Source organism: Tenebrio molitor, chromosome 6 (genome assembly GCF_963966145.1).
Source record: "Tenebrio molitor chromosome 6, icTenMoli1.1, whole genome shotgun sequence".
NCBI lineage: Eukaryota > Metazoa > Arthropoda > Insecta > Coleoptera > Tenebrionidae > Tenebrio > Tenebrio molitor.
In genome coordinates this window covers 873,144-895,803 of record NC_091051.1, presented here as the reverse complement: position 1 = coordinate 895,803, position 22,660 = coordinate 873,144, and positions in this window count along the sequence as shown.

The window sequence follows — 22,660 nt, the reverse complement described above, 5'->3', positions numbered from 1 at the left end:
AGAGTTGAATTCAGGTATAGTAAACGTTCCGGCCAGTGAGCCTATTTTTTGCTGTGGGAGCCAAAAATATGGATTTTTTGGTTTTTTGCGAATTTCTCTAAAACGGAAAAATCCAGGTAAATTTTTTTCGGCTCAGAAGAAGCGCCTTGACAAGAGTAATCCAATGGTGCAAAATTCGTTGCCATATGTGGCTTAATAAGGGAGCAATGGGCGTTTAAATGATTTTCTGAAGTGAAAATTAGATAGAAGGGGGGGGTACGTGGTTTTTTTCCGAAAATTTTTTGTCGCCGATTCGAACCAAATTGCTGTCAGTTATTGTATAGGAAGAGTTGAATTCAGGTATAGTAAAAGTTCCGGCCAGTGAGCCTATTTTTTGCTGTGGGAGCCAAAAATATGGATTTTTTGGTTTTTTGCGAATTTCTCTAAAACAGAAAAATCCAGGTAAATTTTTTTCGGCTCAGAAGAAGCGCCTTGACAAGAGTAATCCAATGGTGCAAAATTCGTTGCCATATGTGGCTTAATAAGGGAGCTATGGGCGTTTAAATGATTTTCCGAAGTGAAAATTAGACAGAAGGGGGGGTACGTGGTTTTTTTCCGAAAATTTTTTGTCGCCGATTCGAACCAAATTGCTGTCAGTTATTGTATAGGAAGAGTTGAATTCAGGTATAGTAAACGTTCCGGCCAGTGAGCCTATTTTTTGCTGTGGGAGCCAAAAATATGGATTTTTTGGTTTTTTGCGAATTTCTCTAAAACGGAAAAATCCAGGTAAATTTTTTTCGGCTCAGAAGAAGCGCCTTGACAAGAGTAATCCAATGGTGCAAAATTCGTTGCCATATGTGGCTTAATAAGGGAGCTATGGGCGTTTAAATGATTTTCCGAAGTGAAAATTAGACAGAAGGGGGGGGTACGTGGTTTTTTTCCGAAAATTTTTTGTCGCCGATTCGAACCAAATTGCTGTCAGTTATTGTATAGGCAGAGTTGAATTCAGGTATAGTAAAAGTTCCGGCCAGTGAGCCTATTTTTTGCTGTGGGAGCCAAAAATATGGATTTTTTGGTTTTTTGCGAATTTCTCTAAAACGGAAAAATCCAGGTAAATTTTTTTCGGCTCAGAAGAAGCGCCTTGACAAGAGTAATCCAATGGTGCAAAATTCGTTGCCATATGTGGCTTAATAAGGGAGCTATGGGCGTTTAAATGATTTTCCGAAGTGAAAATTAGACAGAAGGGGGGGTACGTGGTTTTTTTCCGAAAATTTTTTGTCGCCGATTCGAACCAAATTGCTGTCAGTTATTGTATAGGAAGAGTTGAATTCAGGTATAGTAAACGTTCCGGCCAGTGAGCCTATTTTTTGCTGTGGGAGCCAAAAATATGGATTTTTTGGTTTTTTGCGAATTTCTCTAAAACGGAAAAATCCAGGTAAATTTTTTTCGGCTCAGAAGAAGCGCCTTGACAAGAGTAATCCAATGGTGCAAAATTCGTTGCCATATGTGGCTTAATAAGGGAGCAATGGGCGTTTAAATGATTTTCTGAAGTGAAAATTAGATAGAAGGGGGGGGTACGTGGTTTTTTTCCGAAAATTTTTTGTCGCCGATTCGAACCAAATTGCTGTCAGTTATTGTATAGGAAGAGTTGAATTCAGGTATAGTAAAAGTTCCGGCCAGTGAGCCTATTTTTTGCTGTGGGAGCCAAAAATATGGATTTTTTGGTTTTTTGCGAATTTCTCTAAAACAGAAAAATCCAGGTAAATTTTTTTCGGCTCAGAAGAAGCGCCTTGACAAGAGTAATCCAATGGTGCAAAATTCGTTGCCATATGTGGCTTAATAAGGGAGCTATGGGCGTTTAAATGATTTTCCGAAGTGAAAATTAGACAGAAGGGGGGGTACGTGGTTTTTTTCCGAAAATTTTTTGTCGCCGATTCGAACCAAATTGCTGTCAGTTATTGTATAGGAAGAGTTGAATTCAGGTATAGTAAACGTTCCGGCCAGTGAGCCTATTTTTTGCTGTGGGAGCCAAAAATATGGATTTTTTGGTTTTTTGCGAATTTCTCTAAAACGGAAAAATCCAGGTAAATTTTTTTCGGCTCAGAAGAAGCGCCTTGACAAGAGTAATCCAATGGTGCAAAATTCGTTGCCATATGTGGCTTAATAAGGGAGCAATGGGCGTTTAAATGATTTTCCGAAGTGAAAATTAGACAGAAGGGGGGGGGTACGTGGTTTTTTTCCGAAAATTTTTTGTCGCCGATTCGAACCAAATTGCTGTCAGTTATTGTATAGGAAGAGTTGAATTCAGGTATAGTAAAAGTTCCGGCCAGTGAGCCTATTTTTTGCTGTGGGAGCCAAAAATATGGATTTTTTGGTTTTTTGCGAATTTCTCTAAAACGGAAAAATCCAGGTAAATTTTTTTCGGCTCAGAAGAAGCGCCTTGACAAGAGTAATCCAATGGTGCAAAATTCGTTGCCATATGTGGCTTAATAAGGGAGCAATGGGCGTTTAAATGATTTTCTGAAGTGAAAATTAGATAGAAGGGGGGGGTACGTGGTTTTTTTCCGAAAATTTTTTGTCGCCGATTCGAACCAAATTGCTGTCAGTTATTGTATAGGAAGAGTTGAATTCAGGTATAGTAAAAGTTCCGGCCAGTGAGCCTATTTTTTGCTGTGGGAGCCAAAAATATGGATTTTTTGGTTTTTTGCGAATTTCTCTAAAACAGAAAAATCCAGGTAAATTTTTTTCGGCTCAGAAGAAGCGCCTTGACAAGAGTAATCCAATGGTGCAAAATTCGTTGCCATATGTGGCTTAATAAGGGAGCTATGGGCGTTTAAATGATTTTCCGAAGTGAAAATTAGACAGAAGGGGGGGGTACGTGGTTTTTTTCCGAAAATTTTTTGTCGCCGATTCGAACCAAATTGCTGTCAGTTATTGTATAGGCAGAGTTGAATTCAGGTATAGTAAAAGTTCCGGCCAGTGAGCCTATTTTTTGCTGTGGGAGCCAAAAATATGGATTTTTTGGTTTTTTGCGAATTTCTCTAAAACGGAAAAATCCAGGTAAATTTTTTTCGGCTCAGAAGAAGCGCCTTGACAAGAGTAATCCAATGGTGCAAAATTCGTTGCCATATGTGGCTTAATAAGGGAGCTATGGGCGTTTAAATGATTTTCCGAAGTGAAAATTAGACAGAAGGGGGGGTACGTGGTTTTTTTCCGAAAATTTTTTGTCGCCGATTCGAACCAAATTGCTGTCAGTTATTGTATAGGAAGAGTTGAATTCAGGTATAGTAAACGTTCCGGCCAGTGAGCCTATTTTTTGCTGTGGGAGCCAAAAATATGGATTTTTTGGTTTTTTGCGAATTTCTCTAAAACGGAAAAATCCAGGTAAATTTTTTTCGGCTCAGAAGAAGCGCCTTGACAAGAGTAATCCAATGGTGCAAAATTCGTTGCCATATGTGGCTTAATAAGGGAGCAATGGGCGTTTAAATGATTTTCTGAAGTGAAAATTAGATAGAAGGGGGGGGTACGTGGTTTTTTTCCGAAAATTTTTTGTCGCCGATTCGAACCAAATTGCTGTCAGTTATTGTATAGGAAGAGTTGAATTCAGGTATAGTAAAAGTTCCGGCCAGTGAGCCTATTTTTTGCTGTGGGAGCCAAAAATATGGATTTTTTGGTTTTTTGCGAATTTCTCTAAAACAGAAAAATCCAGGTAAATTTTTTTCGGCTCAGAAGAAGCGCCTTGACAAGAGTAATCCAATGGTGCAAAATTCGTTGCCATATGTGGCTTAATAAGGGAGCTATGGGCGTTTAAATGATTTTCCGAAGTGAAAATTAGACAGAAGGGGGGGTACGTGGTTTTTTTCCGAAAATTTTTTGTCGCCGATTCGAACCAAATTGCTGTCAGTTATTGTATAGGAAGAGTTGAATTCAGGTATAGTAAACGTTCCGGCCAGTGAGCCTATTTTTTGCTGTGGGAGCCAAAAATATGGATTTTTTGGTTTTTTGCGAATTTCTCTAAAACGGAAAAATCCAGGTAAATTTTTTTCGGCTCAGAAGAAGCGCCTTGACAAGAGTAATCCAATGGTGCAAAATTCGTTGCCATATGTGGCTTAATAAGGGAGCAATGGGCGTTTAAATGATTTTCCGAAGTGAAAATTAGACAGAAGGGGGGGGGTACGTGGTTTTTTTCCGAAAATTTTTTGTCGCCGATTCGAACCAAATTGCTGTCAGTTATTGTATAGGAAGAGTTGAATTCAGGTATAGTAAAAGTTCCGGCCAGTGAGCCTATTTTTTGCTGTGGGAGCCAAAAATATGGATTTTTTGGTTTTTTGCGAATTTCTCTAAAACGGAAAAATCCAGGTAAATTTTTTTCGGCTCAGAAGAAGCGCCTTGACAAGAGTAATCCAATGGTGCAAAATTCGTTGCCATATGTGGCTTAATAAGGGAGCTATGGGCGTTTAAATGATTTTCTGAAGTGAAAATTAGATAGAAGGGGGGGGTACGTGGTTTTTTTCCGAAAATTTTTTGTCGCCGATTCGAACCAAATTGCTGTCAGTTATTGTATAGGAAGAGTTGAATTCAGGTATAGTAAAAGTTCCGGCCAGTGAGCCTATTTTTTGCTGTGGGAGCCAAAAATATGGATTTTTTGGTTTTTGCGAATTTCTCTAAAACGGAAAAATCCAGGTAAATTTTTTTCGGCTCAGAAGAAGCGCCTTGACAAGAGTAATCCAATGGTGCAAAATTCGTTGCCATATGTGGCTTAATAAGGGAGCTATGGGCGTTTAAATGATTTTCCGAAGTGAAAATTAAATAGAAGGGAGGGGTACGTGGTTTTTTTTTTTAAATTTTTTGTCGCCGATTCGAACCAAATTGCTGTCAGTTATTGTATAGGAAGAGTTGAATTCAGGTATAGTAAAAGTTCCGGCCAGTGAGCCTATTTTTTGCTGTGGGAGCCAAAAATATGGATTTTTTGGTTTTTTGCGAATTTCTCTAAAACGGAAAAATCCAGGTAAATTTTTTTCGGCTCAGAAGAAGCGCCTTGACAAGAGTAATCCAATGGTGCAAAATTCGTTGCCATATGTGGCTTAATAAGGGAGCTATGGGCGTTTAAATGATTTTCCGAAGTGAAAATTAGACAGAAGGGGGGGTACGTGGTTTTTTTCCGAAAATTTTTTGTCGCCGATTCGAACCAAATTGCTGTCAGTTATTGTATAGGAAGAGTTGAATTCAGGTATAGTAAACGTTCCGGACAGTGAGCCTATTTTTTGCTGTGGGAGCCAAAAATATGGATTTTTTGGTTTTTTGCGAATTTCTCTAAAACGGAAAAATCCAGGTAAATTTTTTTCGGCTCAGAAGAAGCGCCTTGACAAGAGTAATCCAATGGTGCAAAATTCGTTGCCATATGTGGCTTAATAAGGGAGCTATGGGCGTTTAAATGATTTTCCGAAGTGAAAATTAGACAGAAGGGGGGGTACGTGGTTTTTTTCCGAAAATTTTTTGTCGCCGATTCGAACCAAATTGCTGTCAGTTATTGTATAGGAAGAGTTGAATTCAGGTATAGTAAACGTTCCGGCCAGTGAGCCTATTTTTTGCTGTGGGAGCCAAAAATATGGATTTTTTGGTTTTTTGCGAATTTCTCTAAAACGGAAAAATCCAGGTAAATTTTTTTCGGCTCAGAAGAAGCGCCTTGACAAGAGTAATCCAATGGTGCAAAATTCGTTGCCATATGTGGCTTAATAAGGGAGCAATGGGCGTTTAAATGATTTTCCGAAGTGAAAATTAGATAGAAGGGGGGGGTACGTGGTTTTTTTCCGAAAATTTTTTGTCGCCGATTCAAACCAAATTGCTGTCAGGTATTGTATAGGAAGAGTTGAATTCAGGTATAGTAAAAGTTCCGGCCAGTGAGCCTATTTTTTGCTGTGGGAGCCAAAAATATGGATTTTTTGGTTTTTTGCGAATTTCTCTAAAACGGAAAAATCCAGGTAAATTTTTTTCGGCTCAGAAGAAGCGCCTTGACAAGAGTAATCCAATGGTGCAAAATTCGTTGCCATATGTGGCTTAATAAGGGAGCTATGGGCGTTTAAATGATTTTCCGAAGTGAAAATTAGACAGAAGGGGGGGGTACGTGGTTTTTTTCCGAAATTTTTTTGTCGCCGATTCGAACCAAATTGCTGTCAGTTATTGTATAGGAAGAGTTGAATTCAGGTATAGTAAAAGTTCCGGCCAGTGAGCCTATTTTTTGCTGTGGGAGCCAAAAATATGGATTTTTTGGTTTTTTGCGAATTTCTCTAAAACGGAAAAATCCAGGTAAATTTTTTTCGGCTCAGAAGAAGCGCCTTGACAAGAGTAATCCAACGGTGCAAAATTCGTTGCCATATGTGGCTTAATAAGGGAGCTATGGGCGTTTAAATGATTTTCCGAAGTGAAACTTAGACAGAAGGGGGGGGGACGTGGTTTTTTTCCGAAAATTTTTTGTCGCCGATTCGAACCAAATTGCTGTCAGTTATTGTATAGGAAGAGTTGAATTCAGGTATAGTAAACGTTCCGGCCAGTGAGCCTATTTTTTGCTGTGGGAGCCAAAAATATGGATTTTTTGGTTTTTTGCGAATTTCTCTAAAACGGAAAAATCCAGGTAAATTTTTTTCGGCTCAGAAGAAGCGCCTTGACAAGAGTAATCCAATGGTGCAAAATTCGTTGCCATATGTGGCTTAATAAGGGAGCTATGGGCGTTTAAATGATTTTCCGAAGTGAAAATTAGACAGAAGGGGGGGTACGTGGTTTTTTTCCGAAAATTTTTTGTCGCCGATTCGAACCAAATTGCTGTCAGTTATTGTATAGGAAGAGTTGAATTCAGGTATAGTAAACGTTCCGGCCAGTGAGCCTATTTTTTGCTGTGGGAGCCAAAAATATGGATTTTTTGGTTTTTTGCGAATTTCTCTAAAACGGAAAAATCCAGGTAAATTTTTTTCGGCTCAGAAGAAGCGCCTTGACAAGAGTAATCCAATGGTGCAAAATTCGTTGCCATATGTGGCTTAATAAGGGAGCTATGGGCGTTTAAATGATTTTCCGAAGTGAATGCCACGGTTCAAACTGGCCAGAGGGCACAATACTTGGGCTAGCTCGATCTCAGGGCGCCACTTGCGGCGAAGTCGAGGGTTCTTTTGGTAGCAGGCCCCGCAAGTAGCCTGCTGACCTGGCCAGGAGAGGTGTTTGAAGTTCGCGAGAACGAAAAGAAACGCACAAAGTGTACGTGGCTGGACCTAGGCGCTATTCAAACAGGCGAAACCAAAAAATACAGACGGGCGAGCTGAGGGGGGTAGTATTGATACACACTATGTAAGTGAAAAATTGAATATAATTGAAATGACTGTAAATATTTGAATTGATAAATATATGAATGGATATAAATATATAAATGTGAATTGATATAAATATAAATATGAAAATGTACAATAAAAAGGGGTGGAAACTCGGTTCCAGCAATCCGGCCGAAATAGCTATTTCCGCAGAGCTTTACAACAAGCGAATCTCGCTGATGTCTACGCGGAGATGTTAACAAGGTTATAATGTGATATATTTTATATAACAAAAGTAAGTGAGCTATTTCACTTGCTAGATTGAGTTAGTTTGTAAATTATGATATGGTTAATAAGATGTTAAAAAAAAAGGTTAGATAAAATGAAATTGAGTCGAATAAGAGGGGTGGCTTGCCGGTCTCCAGGAGCAGTCCGCGCTCAGGGGCCGTAGAGGAGCGTGTCCTTTCCCAGTCGTTCGGGGATGTGGTGGCAAAGTCCTTTGAGCGGAGCTGACGGTTCTAGAGACGAGACTGGAGCCACAGAGGTCTCGGGCGCGTCGACGATGAGCCCGACGCACGGTTTTCTCTTGACCTCGACGTAAGACGGTTGAGGTCGAAGTCTAGGGGGTGGAGATGGAGGGTTCCCTAGAGGAGTACTACGTGTAGCACATTGTCTACATGAAGACTCACCTATACCCTCAGGCAAGGGAAATGCCTCGCAGAAGTCTACTTCGATTGCGTCACGAGCCTTAGCGTTTGGACCAAAATCCTCCCTAAGCGGAGTTGGAAGGGTGCGCTCAAATTTTCCACACGGAGACGATACAGCACACCATCCACAAGGTTTCGGCGAATACGAAGATCCCTGGCACCAGGTAATAAATTGATTTCACTCGAACGAAACGGTCCGCAAAGGCACGTGGCACGGTAGATTCAGAAGAGAAAAAAAACGTGAGTGAAGATTCTCCTGATAAGATGGAATATTCTCGAAGGAGTCGCGCGCGCGCTTGTCTTCGCGCCAGCAAAAAAGGGAATTTTGTAGGCAACCAACGATTCCTGAAGAGGTATGTTGGGCGAAAAACCAAGGGTGACAAGGCCCTCTTTTCCTCCAAAAGAAAAATTTTTGAAGAAAATTTTTCTTTGAACCTCTGCCAACAAAAAAAACAAAAAAAAAATGAGAAGCGGGATGGACTTTTTGGGGTGAAGCCCGGGGTTTCCACTGACCCAGTACAATGTAGACGTACCAACCTGAAATTGATGTGAAGCCGTATAGCCGCTTCGACGCTTAAGCAGAGCGAATGACTACTCCGGTAACAAAGTCTATAAAACAAAATATCTCGAAGAAGAGGTGCGGTGCACATGGCGGTCGAGCGACACACTCGCAAGAGGAACGGAAATGTGGGGAAAGAAACATAGAGATGAATTGAAAGAAGATCCCTCAACGACGGTCGTGTCCACCTGCCATGTTCCACTGCAAAATCTTCTCCGACCTGCGCCAACTGCCAGGAATTTTTCGGTCTCGTGGACCTCGCGATTGGAAGAAAACACTTGGGTCTAGCCTGGTTTTGTGGTGGATTGCTCCCCAAAACCAGCTAGATGTCAAGACAACAACAAAGACGAAATCGGTAACAAAAAGGAATGTCGAGATTGAGAAACTTGAAGGTGGTGGGTTAGGGTTGCGAGGACCGACTAACGGCCAAAACCAAACGATAACGATAATGACAACCATACCGACCACGATCTTACTGCACCACGGCAAGGGGGATAAATCCGAGATTTAAAAAAACAAAAATTCAAAACGAAGTTTAGCTCTTAGAGTCGACTGAGTCGACAGAGGACGCGTTTGATTCGTCTATGACCATAGGGGAGCTTGCCCTATTTATGTGGTTTAGGATGCGCCAGGGGTGTGGTCATTACAGCCCTAACACAATGTGAAATTTACTTATGTGACATCATCATAGGGATCTCGAACAGGTTTTAGGTCTTGGACGTGCCAATGGCCTCTTTTAGTACCGGTATCGTCTGTCAGCTCATACGTTCCGTAACCGATTTTCCGGGCGATTTTGAACGGGCCAACGAATTTCGGACCTAATTTGGCGGTGTAGTGGCCAACCGCGTCTGAGAGACTTTTGTCTCGGCGCCATACCAACTGTCCGGGCTGGTAGTCCACGGGACGCCTGCGTAAGTCATAGACTCGTTTGTTTTTCTCGTGCGCAGTTTGGAGTCGGTTTGCGATTTCTCCAAAGAGTTTCTGAAAACCTAGCTGACGCTTTTGAACAAAGTCCTCTAATCGCGGGTCCGCGGGAGATAGTGGATGATAGTGTTCGCTACCCAAGACTTTGTGCTCACGCCCGAAATTTGCGAAGTACGGACTGTATCCGGTGGTTTCGTGGCATGCTGTGCGAATCGCACAACCGATTGCGGCCAAATGGTCGGACCAGTGGCGATGATCGGACTTGATGTACGTGGCGATCATGGTCTTGACCACTCTATTCGTTCGTTCGGTCGGATCGGCACGGGGATAGTGATGGGGCGTATACTGTATTTTGACTTCGTACCTCTCGCACAACGCTCGAAAAGATCTGCCTCTCAATTGCGTGCCGTTGTCGCAAATCAACATTCGGGGGGTGCCGTATACCAAGAAGATTTGTTCTTCAACGCATTTGGTGAGCGCTTTGGCTGTCGCCGATCGCATAGGAAATGTCATGACATACTTCGTGAAATAATCGGTGACGACCAGCGCGTACACGTAACCCTGCGCAGAACGCGGAAATGGGCCGATAAAATCCAAGCTTATCAATTCCCATGGCGCGGTAGGGGCGACACGTTTTCCCATCAGACCAGCTGGAGGTTTCTGCTCCACTTTGTGCTGAGCACAGTCTTTGCAACCGACAACGTAACGCACTACGTCGGCTTTCATTTTAGGCCAATAGTACCTAGCCCGGATTTTCTGAAAGGTCTTGAAGATACCAACGTGTCCGGAAGTGACTTCATCGTGGTAACGTCGGAGAATTTTGACGCGATAATCTTTCGGAACGACTCGCTTCCAGTAGTCTCGTTCGAGGGACAGTTCTGGAATTCGACAGCGAGTGTACTTCAACAGTATTCCGTCCTCGACTCGGTACTGAGGGTATTTGAGAGGTTTTGCTGCGACCTCGGTCCGTAACCGATGATACCACGGGTCTTTAGTATCGCTGAAAGACGGATCGAAGTCAGTGACGGCGGTGATCGGAACGGATCGCGACAGCATGTCGGGAACGACGTTGTCCTTGCCGGGACGATGTTTGATCTCAAAATCGTAGGGTTGGAGGCGTAAAGCCCATCTGGCGAGACGACCTTGAGGGTCTTTCAAGCGATTCAACCACAGTAAACTGTGGTGATCGGTGATCACAACGAAATGGACTCCCTCCAGATAATGGCGTAATTTTTCGACAGCCCAGATGACGCAAAGGCATTCTCGTTCCGTCGTGGACAGGTTCCGTTCCGCACGGGTTAGCGATCGCGATAGGTAGGAGATGGGTTTCTCCCCGTCATCAAAAGTTTGCGTCAACACGGCACCAAGACCGTACGAAGAGGCGTCACACTGCACAACGAACTGTCGCGAAAAATCTGGAGAAGACAGGATCGGCGCGGAAATGAGCAGTTCTTTCACCCGAACGAAAGCCGAAGAACACTCTTCCGTCCACGAAAATGGGACGCCCTTGCGAGTCAATTGCGCAAGAGGAGCGATAACGGAAGCGAAATGAGGTACGAAACGGCGATACCAACTGGCAGTACCGACGAAGCGACGGACGTCAGAGACGTTCTTTGGTTCCGGGATCTTGAGAATTGCTTCCACCTTAGCGGTGTCTGGTCTCACGCCGTTGCTATCGACCAGGTGACCGAGATAACGTAATTCGGCGCGACAGAATTGACTCTTCTCCCAGTTACACGTTATACCGGCGTCACGGAGACGATCGAATATCTGTCTTAGGACACGAATGTGAGTGTCGAAGTCGGAAGAGGTGACCACAATGTCGTCCATGTATACGAAGACGTAGGGCTGGAGGTCAGCACCTACGACGGAGTCGATGATGCGCTGCCAGGTGGCCGGCGAATTTATTAAACCGAACGGCATTCTTTTGAAGTGGTACAGTCCCCGTCCCGGGACAGTAAATGCGGTAAATTCCCGATTTTCTGGAGCGACCTCAACTTGCCAAAAGGCACTCTTGATGTCGAGCGAACTCATATAACGGCAATCGCGTAGCTGGTCCAAAATTGAAGATATGTACGGCAGCGGGTAAGCGTCTGGCTTCGTAACGGAATTTAATTTTCGGTAATCCACGCAAAAACGATACGATCCGTCCTTCTTGGGGACTAAACAAACTGGTGAAGACCAAGCGCTTCGTGAAGGTTCAATTATTCCCTCCCGCAACATTTCCTCAACTTCGGTGTCGATTATCTTTTGCTTCGCGGGCGAAACGGGATAATACCTCTGCTTTATGGGGCGGACGTCCGAAGATATTTCTATGCGATGTTGTACCTCTTTCACTTTCCCGATACGCGCAGGCTGTAGTTGCGACTGTGTCCGGATCAACGATCCCAGCACGGACTTTTGTTCCGGGGTCAGAGATGACTGGTCGAGCAATCCGGAGACGTCTCCCAGAGGTGCAACTCTTACGGTCTGGCTCAAGTCCGAGGAAAAATACCAGACGTCTTTGCTTAAGTCGGGGACGACCTCCATTGTCTTCCAGAAATCCTTTCCCAACAACAACCCTTCTGTCAGATCGGGTACTACGTGTATCTCTACGAGTCGAACTTTCCCCAACAGATCAATCGGAGCCCGAACAGAACCTAGGCTTTTGCAAATTCGACCGTCGGCGACCGTGCAGTCAACGACGCTTGGTTGGAGAGGTAAACCCAAGTTCTGCAATTTTCTCCAACCGACCCCGCCCATGACGGTACGCGAAGCGCCAGAGTCGAGCAACCCGAGAAAAGGAGTTCCCGCGATTTTTACTCTTAGGTATGGACGCTCGTCGCCGTGTAAATGCGAGAGGACGTAGTCGAGGATGATTCCGGTGCGGTCGATATTAGAAGGAGAACCGGAGGAATGCTCACGACCATCTACTTCCTCCGTATCCCGTTTCCCGAACACTTACCGCACGTGGCAACGGTGCAATCCGGAGCACCACATCGGTAGCAAAACTTCTTCCGGGGTTCAGCGCACGAACGGAAAGAATGGTTGGGCTTGCCGCAGTTCCAACACTTTCCCGATATGACCTTCACGGGCCGGACGTCGAGAGAATTGGGGGTGGAGCTCTTCGCCGAAGAGGCCTCCACTTGGACGTATGCGAGGTCAGGTTCTAGACAAATCTGTCCGCGGCGGCGCGTTGGCTGAACGTAGCACTCGACGGATGCTTTTCTGGCTTCCAATAGCCTACTCGCCTCGAGCAACTGCTCGCGAGACGTGATCGGAGAGAGACCCAGTTGATTTTGGTAATATGGGGCCAGATTCTTTAAGATGATTTTAAGACGCGTGGCCTCCGGAACTCTGACTGTCACCCGATCAAACATGTTGTCCATCACTGCAGCGAACATCGCGATGCTCTCATCCGGACCCTGAGTTCGGCGACGAATTTCCTCAAACAGTCTGTCGTTATAATCAGCGGGCTGAAACTGATTCCGCAACAAAGCTACCAAGGAGCGCCAGTCGCAAGCGTTTCGGCGAACGGAGCGGAACCACGTCAAAGCTCGTCCTTCGAATAAGTCATTTGCCGATTGGAATAATTCCTCCTCCGTGACGTTTCGCGAGACACGCAACTCTTCGACTCTCATTAGGAAAGCGCTTAACGAAAGGCGAGAGTCCTCACCGGAGAATTTGAGGTTCCACTTGTAAACCGGAACACTAGGTGCCCTAAACGAGGTGTCGCCTCGCGCGAAAGAAGTAGCGGCGGTAGGTGATGTCTCGACATCGGAGTCTTCTCCGCTATCAACGTTTAGCAAACTGACATCTAACGCTCCTAGAGACTGATCGGCGGTAGCATGTCTAACCTTGTATTCCATGTCGGAATTCGAGTTGAGTAAGGACACTACTATCTTCGAAATGGCTGACTGATTAACGGTCTCGGCAGACCTAACCGTATTCGCCCGTCCCAAAGCACACGCTAATTTTGACAGGATTTTCTTGCGACCGGTTTCTGAAATTCCGTCGAAATCGTCCACGAGAGCTTTAATTTCCTCCGCTTTCTGAGTGAGGGCGGCAAGATCTTCCGCGACGGTAAACGGATGAGCCGGATAACTGAGTGGATTGGGACCACGCTCCATACGCAACAAGTTCCGCAAGGTTTTCCGCATCTGTTCTACGGTTCCCACTTCGGTTAACCCTCTAACAGCTAATTCGTAAACCAGCTCGTCTTGAGCCAAACGGTTCACTTCGTACTGCAGACTAGCCATGTTCAACGGAAGTTTGGCTCCGTTTCCCGAACCGAAGTAAATAAAGTGACAGAGTCACGTCAGAGCCAAGAGAAAATGGAGATAGTTAGAAATCGAACTGAATATCAATGATAGTAAGTATCAAACACCCTATCAGCTCGTCACTTTTATTCGCCTGAAGTAAGGTAAATCAAAATTGAAAATCGAAAACTGAGAATAATCGCCTCGAGCCCCACGTTGGGCGCCAAAATATTATGCCACGGTTCAAACTGGCCAGAGGGCACAATACTTGGGCTAGCTCGATCTCAGGGCGCCACTTGCGGCGAAGTCGAGGGTTCTTTTGGTAGCAGGCCCCGCAAGTAGCCTGCTGACCTGGCCAGGAGAGGTGTTTGAAGTTCGCGAGAACGAAAAGAAACGCACAAAGTGTACGTGGCTGGACCTAGGCGCTATTCAAACAGGCGAAACCAAAAAATACAGACGGGCGAGCTGAGGGGGGTAGTATTGATACACACTATGTAAGTGAAAAATTGAATATAATTGAAATGACTGTAAATATTTGAATTGATAAATATATGAATGGATATAAATATATAAATGTGAATTGATATAAATATAAATATGAAAATGTACAATAAAAAGGGGTGGAAACTCGGTTCCAGCAATCCGGCCGAAATAGCTATTTCCGCAGAGCTTTACAACAAGCGAATCTCGCTGATGTCTACGCGGAGATGTTAACAAGGTTATAATGTGATATATTTTATATAACAAAAGTAAGTGAGCTATTTCACTTGCTAGATTGAGTTAGTTTGTAAATTATGATATGGTTAATAAGATGTTAAAAAAAAAGGTTAGATAAAATGAAATTGAGTCGAATAAGAGGGGTGGCTTGCCGGTCTCCAGGAGCAGTCCGCGCTCAGGGGCCGTAGAGGAGCGTGTCCTTTCCCAGTCGTTCGGGGATGTGGTGGCAAAGTCCTTTGAGCGGAGCTGACGGTTCTAGAGACGAGACTGGAGCCACAGAGGTCTCGGGCGCGTCGACGATGAGCCCGACGCACGGTTTTCTCTTGACCTCGACGTAAGACGGTTGAGGTCGAAGTCTAGGGGGTGGAGATGGAGGGTTCCCTAGAGGAGTACTACGTGTAGCACATTGTCTACATGAAGACTCACCTATACCCTCAGGCAAGGGAAATGCCTCGCAGAAGTCTACTTCGATTGCGTCACGAGCCTTAGCGTTTGGACCAAAATCCTCCCTAAGCGGAGTTGGAAGGGTGCGCTCAAATTTTCCACACGGAGACGATACAGCACACCATCCACAAGGTTTCGGCGAATACGAAGATCCCTGGCACCAGGTAATAAATTGATTTCACTCGAACGAAACGGTCCGCAAAGGCACGTGGCACGGTAGATTCAGAAGAGAAAAAAAACGTGAGTGAAGATTCTCCTGATAAGATGGAATATTCTCGAAGGAGTCGCGCGCGCGCTTGTCTTCGCGCCAGCAAAAAAGGGAATTTTGTAGGCAACCAACGATTCCTGAAGAGGTATGTTGGGCGAAAAACCAAGGGTGACATGAAAATTAGACAGAAGGGGGGGTACGTGGTTTTTTTCCGAAAATTTTTTGTCGCCGATTCGAACCAAATTGCTGTCAGTTATTGTATAGGAAGAGTTGAATTCAGGTATAGTAAACGTTCCGGCCAGTGAGCCTATTTTTTGCTGTGGGAGCCAAAAATATGGATTTTTTGGTTTTTTGCGAATTTCTCTAAAACGGAAAAATCCAGGTAAATTTTTTTCGGCTCAGAAGAAGCGCCTTGACAAGAGTAATCCAATGGTGCAAAATTCGTTGCCATATGTGGCTTAATAAGGGAGCTATGGGCGTTTAAATGATTTTCTGAAGTGAAAATTAGATAGAAGGGGGGGGTACGTGGTTTTTTTCCGAAAATTTTTTGTCGCCGATTCGAACCAAATTGCTGTCAGTTATTGTATAGGAAGAGTTGAATTCAGGTATAGTAAAAGTTCCGGCCAGTGAGCCTATTTTTTGCTGTGGGAGCCAAAAATATGGATTTTTTGGTTTTTTGCGAATTTCTCTAAAACGGAAAAATCCAGGTAAATTTTTTTCGGCTCAGAAGAAGCGCCTTGACAAGAGTAATCCAATGGTGCAAAATTCGTTGCCATATGTGGCTTAATAAGGGAGCTATGGGCGTTTAAATGATTTTCCGAAGTGAAAATTAGATAGAAGGGAGGGGTACGTGGTTTTTTTTTTTTAATTTTTTGTCGCCGATTCGAACCAAATTGCTGTCAGTTATTGTATAGGAAGAGTTGAATTCAGGTATAGTAAAAGTTCCGGCCAGTGAGCCTATTTTTTGCTGTGGGAGCCAAAAATATGGATTTTTTGGTTTTTTGCGAATTTCTCTAAAACGGAAAAATCCAGGTAAATTTTTTTCGGCTCAGAAGAAGCGCCTTGACAAGAGTAATCCAATGGTGCAAAATTCGTTGCCATATGTGGCTTAATAAGGGAGCTATGGGCGTTTAAATGATTTTCTGAAGTGAAAATTAGATAGAAGGGGGGGGTACGTGGTTTTTTTCCGAAAATTTTTTGTCGCCGATTCGAACCAAATTGCTGTCAGTTATTGTATAGGAAGAGTTGAATTCAGGTATAGTAAAAGTTCCGGCCAGTGAGCCTATTTTTTGCTGTGGGAGCCAAAAATATGGATTTTTTGGTTTTTTGCGAATTTCTCTAAAACGGAAAAATCCAGGTAAATTTTTTTCGGCTCAGAAGAAGCGCCTTGACAAGAGTAATCCAATGGTGCAAAATTCGTTGCCATATGTGGCTTAATAAGGGAGCTATGGGCGTTTAAATGATTTTCCGAAGTGAAAATTAGACAGAAGGGGGGGGTACGTGATTTTTTTCCGAAAATTTTTTGTCGCCGATTCGAACCAAATTGCTGTCAGTTATTGTATAGGAAGAGTTGAATTCAGGTATAGTAAAAGTTCCGGCCAGTGAGCCTATTTTTTGCTGTGGGAGCCAAAAATATGGATTTTTTGGTTTTTTGCGAATTTCTCTAAAACGGAAAAATCCAGGTAAATTTTTTTCGGCTCAGAAGAAGCGCCTTGACAAGAGTAATCCAATGGTGCAAAATTCGTTGCCATATGTGGCTTAATAAGGGAGCTATGAGCGTTTAAATGATTTTCTGAAGTGAAAATTAGATAGAAGGGGGGGGTACGTGGTTTTTTTCCGAAAATTTTTTGTCGCCGATTCGAACCAAATTGCTGTCAGTTATTGTATAGGAAGAGTTGAATTCAGGTATAGTAAAAGTTCCGGCCAGTGAGCCTATTTTTTGCTGTGGGAGCCAAAAATATGGATTTTTTGGTTTTTTGCGAATTTCTCTAAAACGGAAAAATCCAGGTAAATTCTTTTCGGCTCAGAAGAAGCGCCTTGACAAGAGTAATCCAACGGTGCAAAATTCGTTGCCATATGTGGCTTAATAAGGGAGCTATGGGCGTTTAAATGATTTTCTGAAGTGAAAATTAGATAGAAGGGGGGGGTACGTGGTTTTTTTCCGAAAATTTTTTGTCGCCGATTCGAACCAAATTGCTGTCAGTTATTGTATAGGAAGAGTTGAATTCAGGTATAGTAAAAGTTCCGGCCAGTGAGCCTATTTTTTGCTGTGGGAGCCAAAAATATGGATTTTTTGGTTTTTTGCGAATTTCTCTAAAACGGAAAAATCCAGGTAAATTTTTTTCGGCTCAGAAGAAGCGCCTTGACAAGAGTAATCCAATGGTGCAAAATTCGTTGCCATATGTGGCTTAATAAGGGAGCTATGGGCGTTTAAATGATTTTCTGAAGTGAAAATTAGATAGAAGGGGGGGGTACGTGGTTTTTTTCCGAAAATTTTTTGTCGCCGATTCGAACCAAATTGCTGTCAGTTATTGTATAGGAAGAGTTGAATTCAGGTATAGTAAAAGTTCCGGCCAGTGAGCCTATTTTTTGCTGTGGGAGCCAAAAATATGGATTTTTTGGTTTTTTGCGAATTTCTCTAAAACGGAAAAATCCAGGTAAATTTTTTTCGGCTCAGAAGAAGCGCCTTGACAAGAGTAATGGTGCAAAATTCGTTGCCATATGTGGCTTAATAAGGGAGCTATGGGCGTTTAAATGATTTTCTGAAGTGAAAATTAGATAGAAGGGGGGGGTACGTGGTTTTTTTCCGAAAATTTTTTGTCGCCGATTCGAACCAAATTGCTGTCAGTTATTGTATAGGAAGAGTTGAATTCAGGTATAGTAAAAGTTCCGGCCAGTGAGCCTATTTTTTGCTGTGGGAGCCAAAAATATGGATTTTTTGGTTTTTTGCGAATTTCTCTAAAACGGAAAAATCCAGGTAAATTTTTTTCGGCTCAGAAGAAGCGCCTTGACAAGAGTAATCCAATGGTGCAAAATTCGTTGCCATATGTGGCTTAATAACGGAGCTATGAGCGTTTAAATGATTTTCTGAAGTGAAAATTAGATAGAAGGGGGGGGTACGTGGTTTTTTTCCGAAAATTTTTTGTCGCCGATTCGAACCAAATTGCTGTCAGTTATTGTATAGGAAGAGTTGAATTCAGGTATAGTAAAAGTTCCGGCCAGTGAGCCTATTTTTTGCTGTGGGAGCCAAAAATATGGATTTTTTGGTTTTTTGCGAATTTCTCTAAAACGGAAAAATCCAGGTAAATTTTTTTCGGCTCAGAAGAAGCGCCTTGACAAGAGTAATCCAATGGTGCAAAATTCGTTGCCATATGTGTACGTGGTTTTTTTCCGAAAATTTTTTGTCGCCGATTCGAACCAAATTGCTGTCAGTTATTGTATAGGAAGAGTTGAATTCAGGTATAGTAAAAGTTCCGGCCAGTGAGCCTATTTTTTGCTGTGGGAGCCAAAAATATGGATTTTTTGGTTTTTTGCGAATTTCTCTAAAACGGAAAAATCCAGGTAAATTTTTTTCGGCTCAGAAGAAGCGCCTTGACAAGAGTAATCCAATGGTGCAAAATTCGTTGCCATATGTGTACGTGGTTTTTTTCCGAAAATTTTTTGTCGCCGATTCGAACCAAATTGCTGTCAGTTATTGTATAGGAAGAGTTGAATTCAGGTATAGTAAAAGTTCCGGCCAGTGAGCCTATTTTTTGCTGTGGGAGCCAAAAATATGGATTTTTTGGTTTTTTGCGAATTTCTCTAAAACGGAAAAATCCAGGTAAATTTTTTTCGGCTCAGAAGAAGCGCCTTGACAAGAGTAATCCAACGGTGCAAAATTCGTTGCCATATGTGGCTTAATAAGGGAGCTATGGGCGTTTAAATGATTTTCCGAAGTGAAAATTAGACAGAAGGGGGGGGTACGTGGTTTTTTTCCGAAAATTTTTTGTCGCCGATTCGAACCAAATTGCTGTCAGTTATTGTATAGGAAGAGTTGAATTCAGGTATAGTAAAAGTTCCGGCCAGTGAGCCTATTTTTTGCTGTGGGAGCCAAAAATATGGATTTTTTGGTTTTTTGCGAATTTCTCTAAAACGGAAAAATCCAGGTAAATTTTTTTCGGCTCAGAAGAAGCGCCTTGACAAGAGTAATGGTGCAAAATTCGTTGCCATATGTGGCTTAATAAGGGAGCTATGGGCGTTTAAATGATTTTCTGAAGTGAAAATTAGATAGAAGGGGGGGGTACGTGGTTTTTTTCCGAAAATTTTTTGTCGCCGATTCGAACCAAATTGCTGTCAGTTATTGTATAGGAAGAGTTGAATTCAGGTATAGTAAAAGTTCCGGCCAGTGAGCCTATTTTTTGCTGTGGGAGCCAAAAATATGGATTTTTTGGTTTTTTGCGAATTTCTCTAAAACGGAAAAATCCAGGTAAATTTTTTTCGGCTCAGAAGAAGCGCCTTGACAAGAGTAATGGTGCAAAATTCGTTGCCATATGTGGCTTAATAAGGGAGCTATGGGCGTTTAAATGATTTTCTGAAGTGAAAATTAGATAGAAGGGGGGGGTACGTGGTTTTTTTCCGAAAATTTTTTGTCGCCGATTCGAACCAAATTGCTGTCAGTTATTGTATAGGAAGAGTTGAATTCAGGTATAGTAAAAGTTCCGGCCAGTGAGCCTATTTTTTGCTGTGGGAGCCAAAAATATGGATTTTTTGGTTTTTTGCGAATTTCTCTAAAACGGAAAAATCCAGGTAAATTTTTTTCGGCTCAGAAGAAGCGCCTTGACAAGAGTAATCCAATGGTGCAAAATTCGTTGCCATATGTGGCTTAATAAGGGAGCAATGGGCGTTTAAATGATTTTCCGAAGTGAAAATTAGATAGAAGGGGGGGGTACGTGGTTTTTTTCCGAAAATTTTTTGTCGCCGATTCGAACCAAATTGCTGTCAGTTATTGTATAGGAAGAGTTGAATTCAGGTATAGTAAAAGTTCCGGCCAGTGAGCCTATTTTTTGCTGTGGGAGCCAAAAATATGGATTTTTTGGTTTTTTGCGAATTTCTCTAAAACGGAAAAATCCAGGTAAATTTTTTTCGGCTCAGAAGAAGCGCCTTGACAAGAGTAATCCAATGGTGCAAAATTCGTTGCCATATGTGGCTTAATAAGGGAGCAATGGGCGTTTAAATGATTTTCCGAAGTGAAAATTAGATAGAAGGGGGGGGTACGTGGTTTTTTTCCGAAAATTTTTTGTCGCCGATTCGAACCAAATTGCTGTCAGTTATTGTATAGGAAGAGTTGAATTCAGGTATAGTAAAAGTTCCGGCCAGTGAGCCTATTTTTTGCTGTGGGAGCCAAAAATATGGATTTTTTGGTTTTTTGCGAATTTCTCTAAAACGGAAAAATCCAGGTAAATTTTTTTCGGCTCAGAAGAAGCGCCTTGACAAGAGTAATGGTGCAAAATTCGTTGCCATATGTGGCTTAATAAGGGAGCTATGGGCGTTTAAATGATTTTCTGAAGTGAAAATTAGATAGAAGGGGGGGGTACGTGGTTTTTTTCCGAAAATTTTTTGTCGCCGATTCGAACCAAATTGCTGTCAGTTATTGTATAGGAAGAGTTGAATTCAGGTATAGTAAAAGTTCCGGCCAGTGAGCCTATTTTTTGCTGTGGGAGCCAAAAATATGGATTTTTTGGTTTTTTGCGAATTTCTCTAAAACGGAAAAATCCAGGTAAATTTTTTTCGGCTCAGAAGAAGCGCCTTGACAAGAGTAATCCAATGGTGCAAAATTCGTTGCCATATGTGGCTTAATAAGGGAGCTATGGGCGTTTAAATGATTTTCCGAAGTGAAAATTAGATAGAAGGGAGGGGTACGTGGTTTTTTTTTTTTAATTTTTTGTCGCCGATTCGAACCAAATTGCTGTCAGTTATTGTATAGGAAGAGTTGAATTCAGGTATAGTAAAAGTTCCGGCCAGTGAGCCTATTTTTTGCTGTGGGAGCCAAAAATATGGATTTTTTGGTTTTTTGCGAATTTCTCTAAAACGGAAAAATCCAGGTAAATTTTTTTCGGCTCAGAAGAAGCGCCTTGACAAGAGTAATCCAATGGTGCAAAATTCGTTGCCATATGTGGCTTAATAAGGGAGCTATGGGCGTTTAAATGATTTTCTGAAGTGAAAATTAGATAGAAGGGGGGGGTACGTGGTTTTTTTCCGAAAATTTTTTGTCGCCGATTCGAACCAAATTGCTGTCAGTTATTGTATAGGAAGAGTTGAATTCAGGTATAGTAAAAGTTCCGGCCAGTGAGCCTATTTTTTGCTGTGGGAGCCAAAAATATGGATTTTTTGGTTTTTTGCGAATTTCTCTAAAACGGAAAAATCCAGGTAAATTTTTTTCGGCTCAGAAGAAGCGCCTTGACAAGAGTAATCCAATGGTGCAAAATTCGTTGCCATATGTGGCTTAATAAGGGAGCTATGGGCGTTTAAATGATTTTCCGAAGTGAAAATTAGACAGAAGGGGGGGGTACGTGATTTTTTTCCGAAAATTTTTTGTCGCCGATTCGAACCAAATTGCTGTCAGTTATTGTATAGGAAGAGTTGAATTCAGGTATAGTAAAAGTTCCGGCCAGTGAGCCTATTTTTTGCTGTGGGAGCCAAAAATATGGATTTTTTGGTTTTTTGCGAATTTCTCTAAAACGGAAAAATCCAGGTAAATTTTTTTCGGCTCAGAAGAAGCGCCTTGACAAGAGTAATCCAATGGTGCAAAATTCGTTGCCATATGTGGCTTAATAAGGGAGCTATGAGCGTTTAAATGATTTTCTGAAGTGAAAATTAGATAGAAGGGGGGGGTACGTGGTTTTTTTCCGAAAATTTTTTGTCGCCGATTCGAACCAAATTGCTGTCAGTTATTGTATAGGAAGAGTTGAATTCAGGTATAGTAAAAGTTCCGGCCAGTGAGCCTATTTTTTGCTGTGGGAGCCAAAAATATGGATTTTTTGGTTTTTTGCGAATTTCTCTAAAACGGAAAAATCCAGGTAAATTCTTTTCGGCTCAGAAGAAGCGCCTTGACAAGAGTAATCCAACGGTGCAAAATTCGTTGCCATATGTGGCTTAATAAGGGAGCTATGGGCGTTTAAATGATTTTCTGAAGTGAAAATTAGATAGAAGGGGGGGGTACGTGGTTTTTTTCCGAAAATTTTTTGTCGCCGATTCGAACCAAATTGCTGTCAGTTATTGTATAGGAAGAGTTGAATTCAGGTATAGTAAAAGTTCCGGCCAGTGAGCCTATTTTTTGCTGTGGGAGCCAAAAATATGGATTTTTTGGTTTTTTGCGAATTTCTCTAAAACGGAAAAATCCAGGTAAATTTTTTTCGGCTCAGAAGAAGCGCCTTGACAAGAGTAATCCAATGGTGCAAAATTCGTTGCCATATGTGGCTTAATAAGGGAGCTATGGGCGTTTAAATGATTTTCTGAAGTGAAAATTAGATAGAAGGGGGGGGTACGTGGTTTTTTTCCGAAAATTTTTTGTCGCCGATTCGAACCAAATTGCTGTCAGTTATTGTATAGGA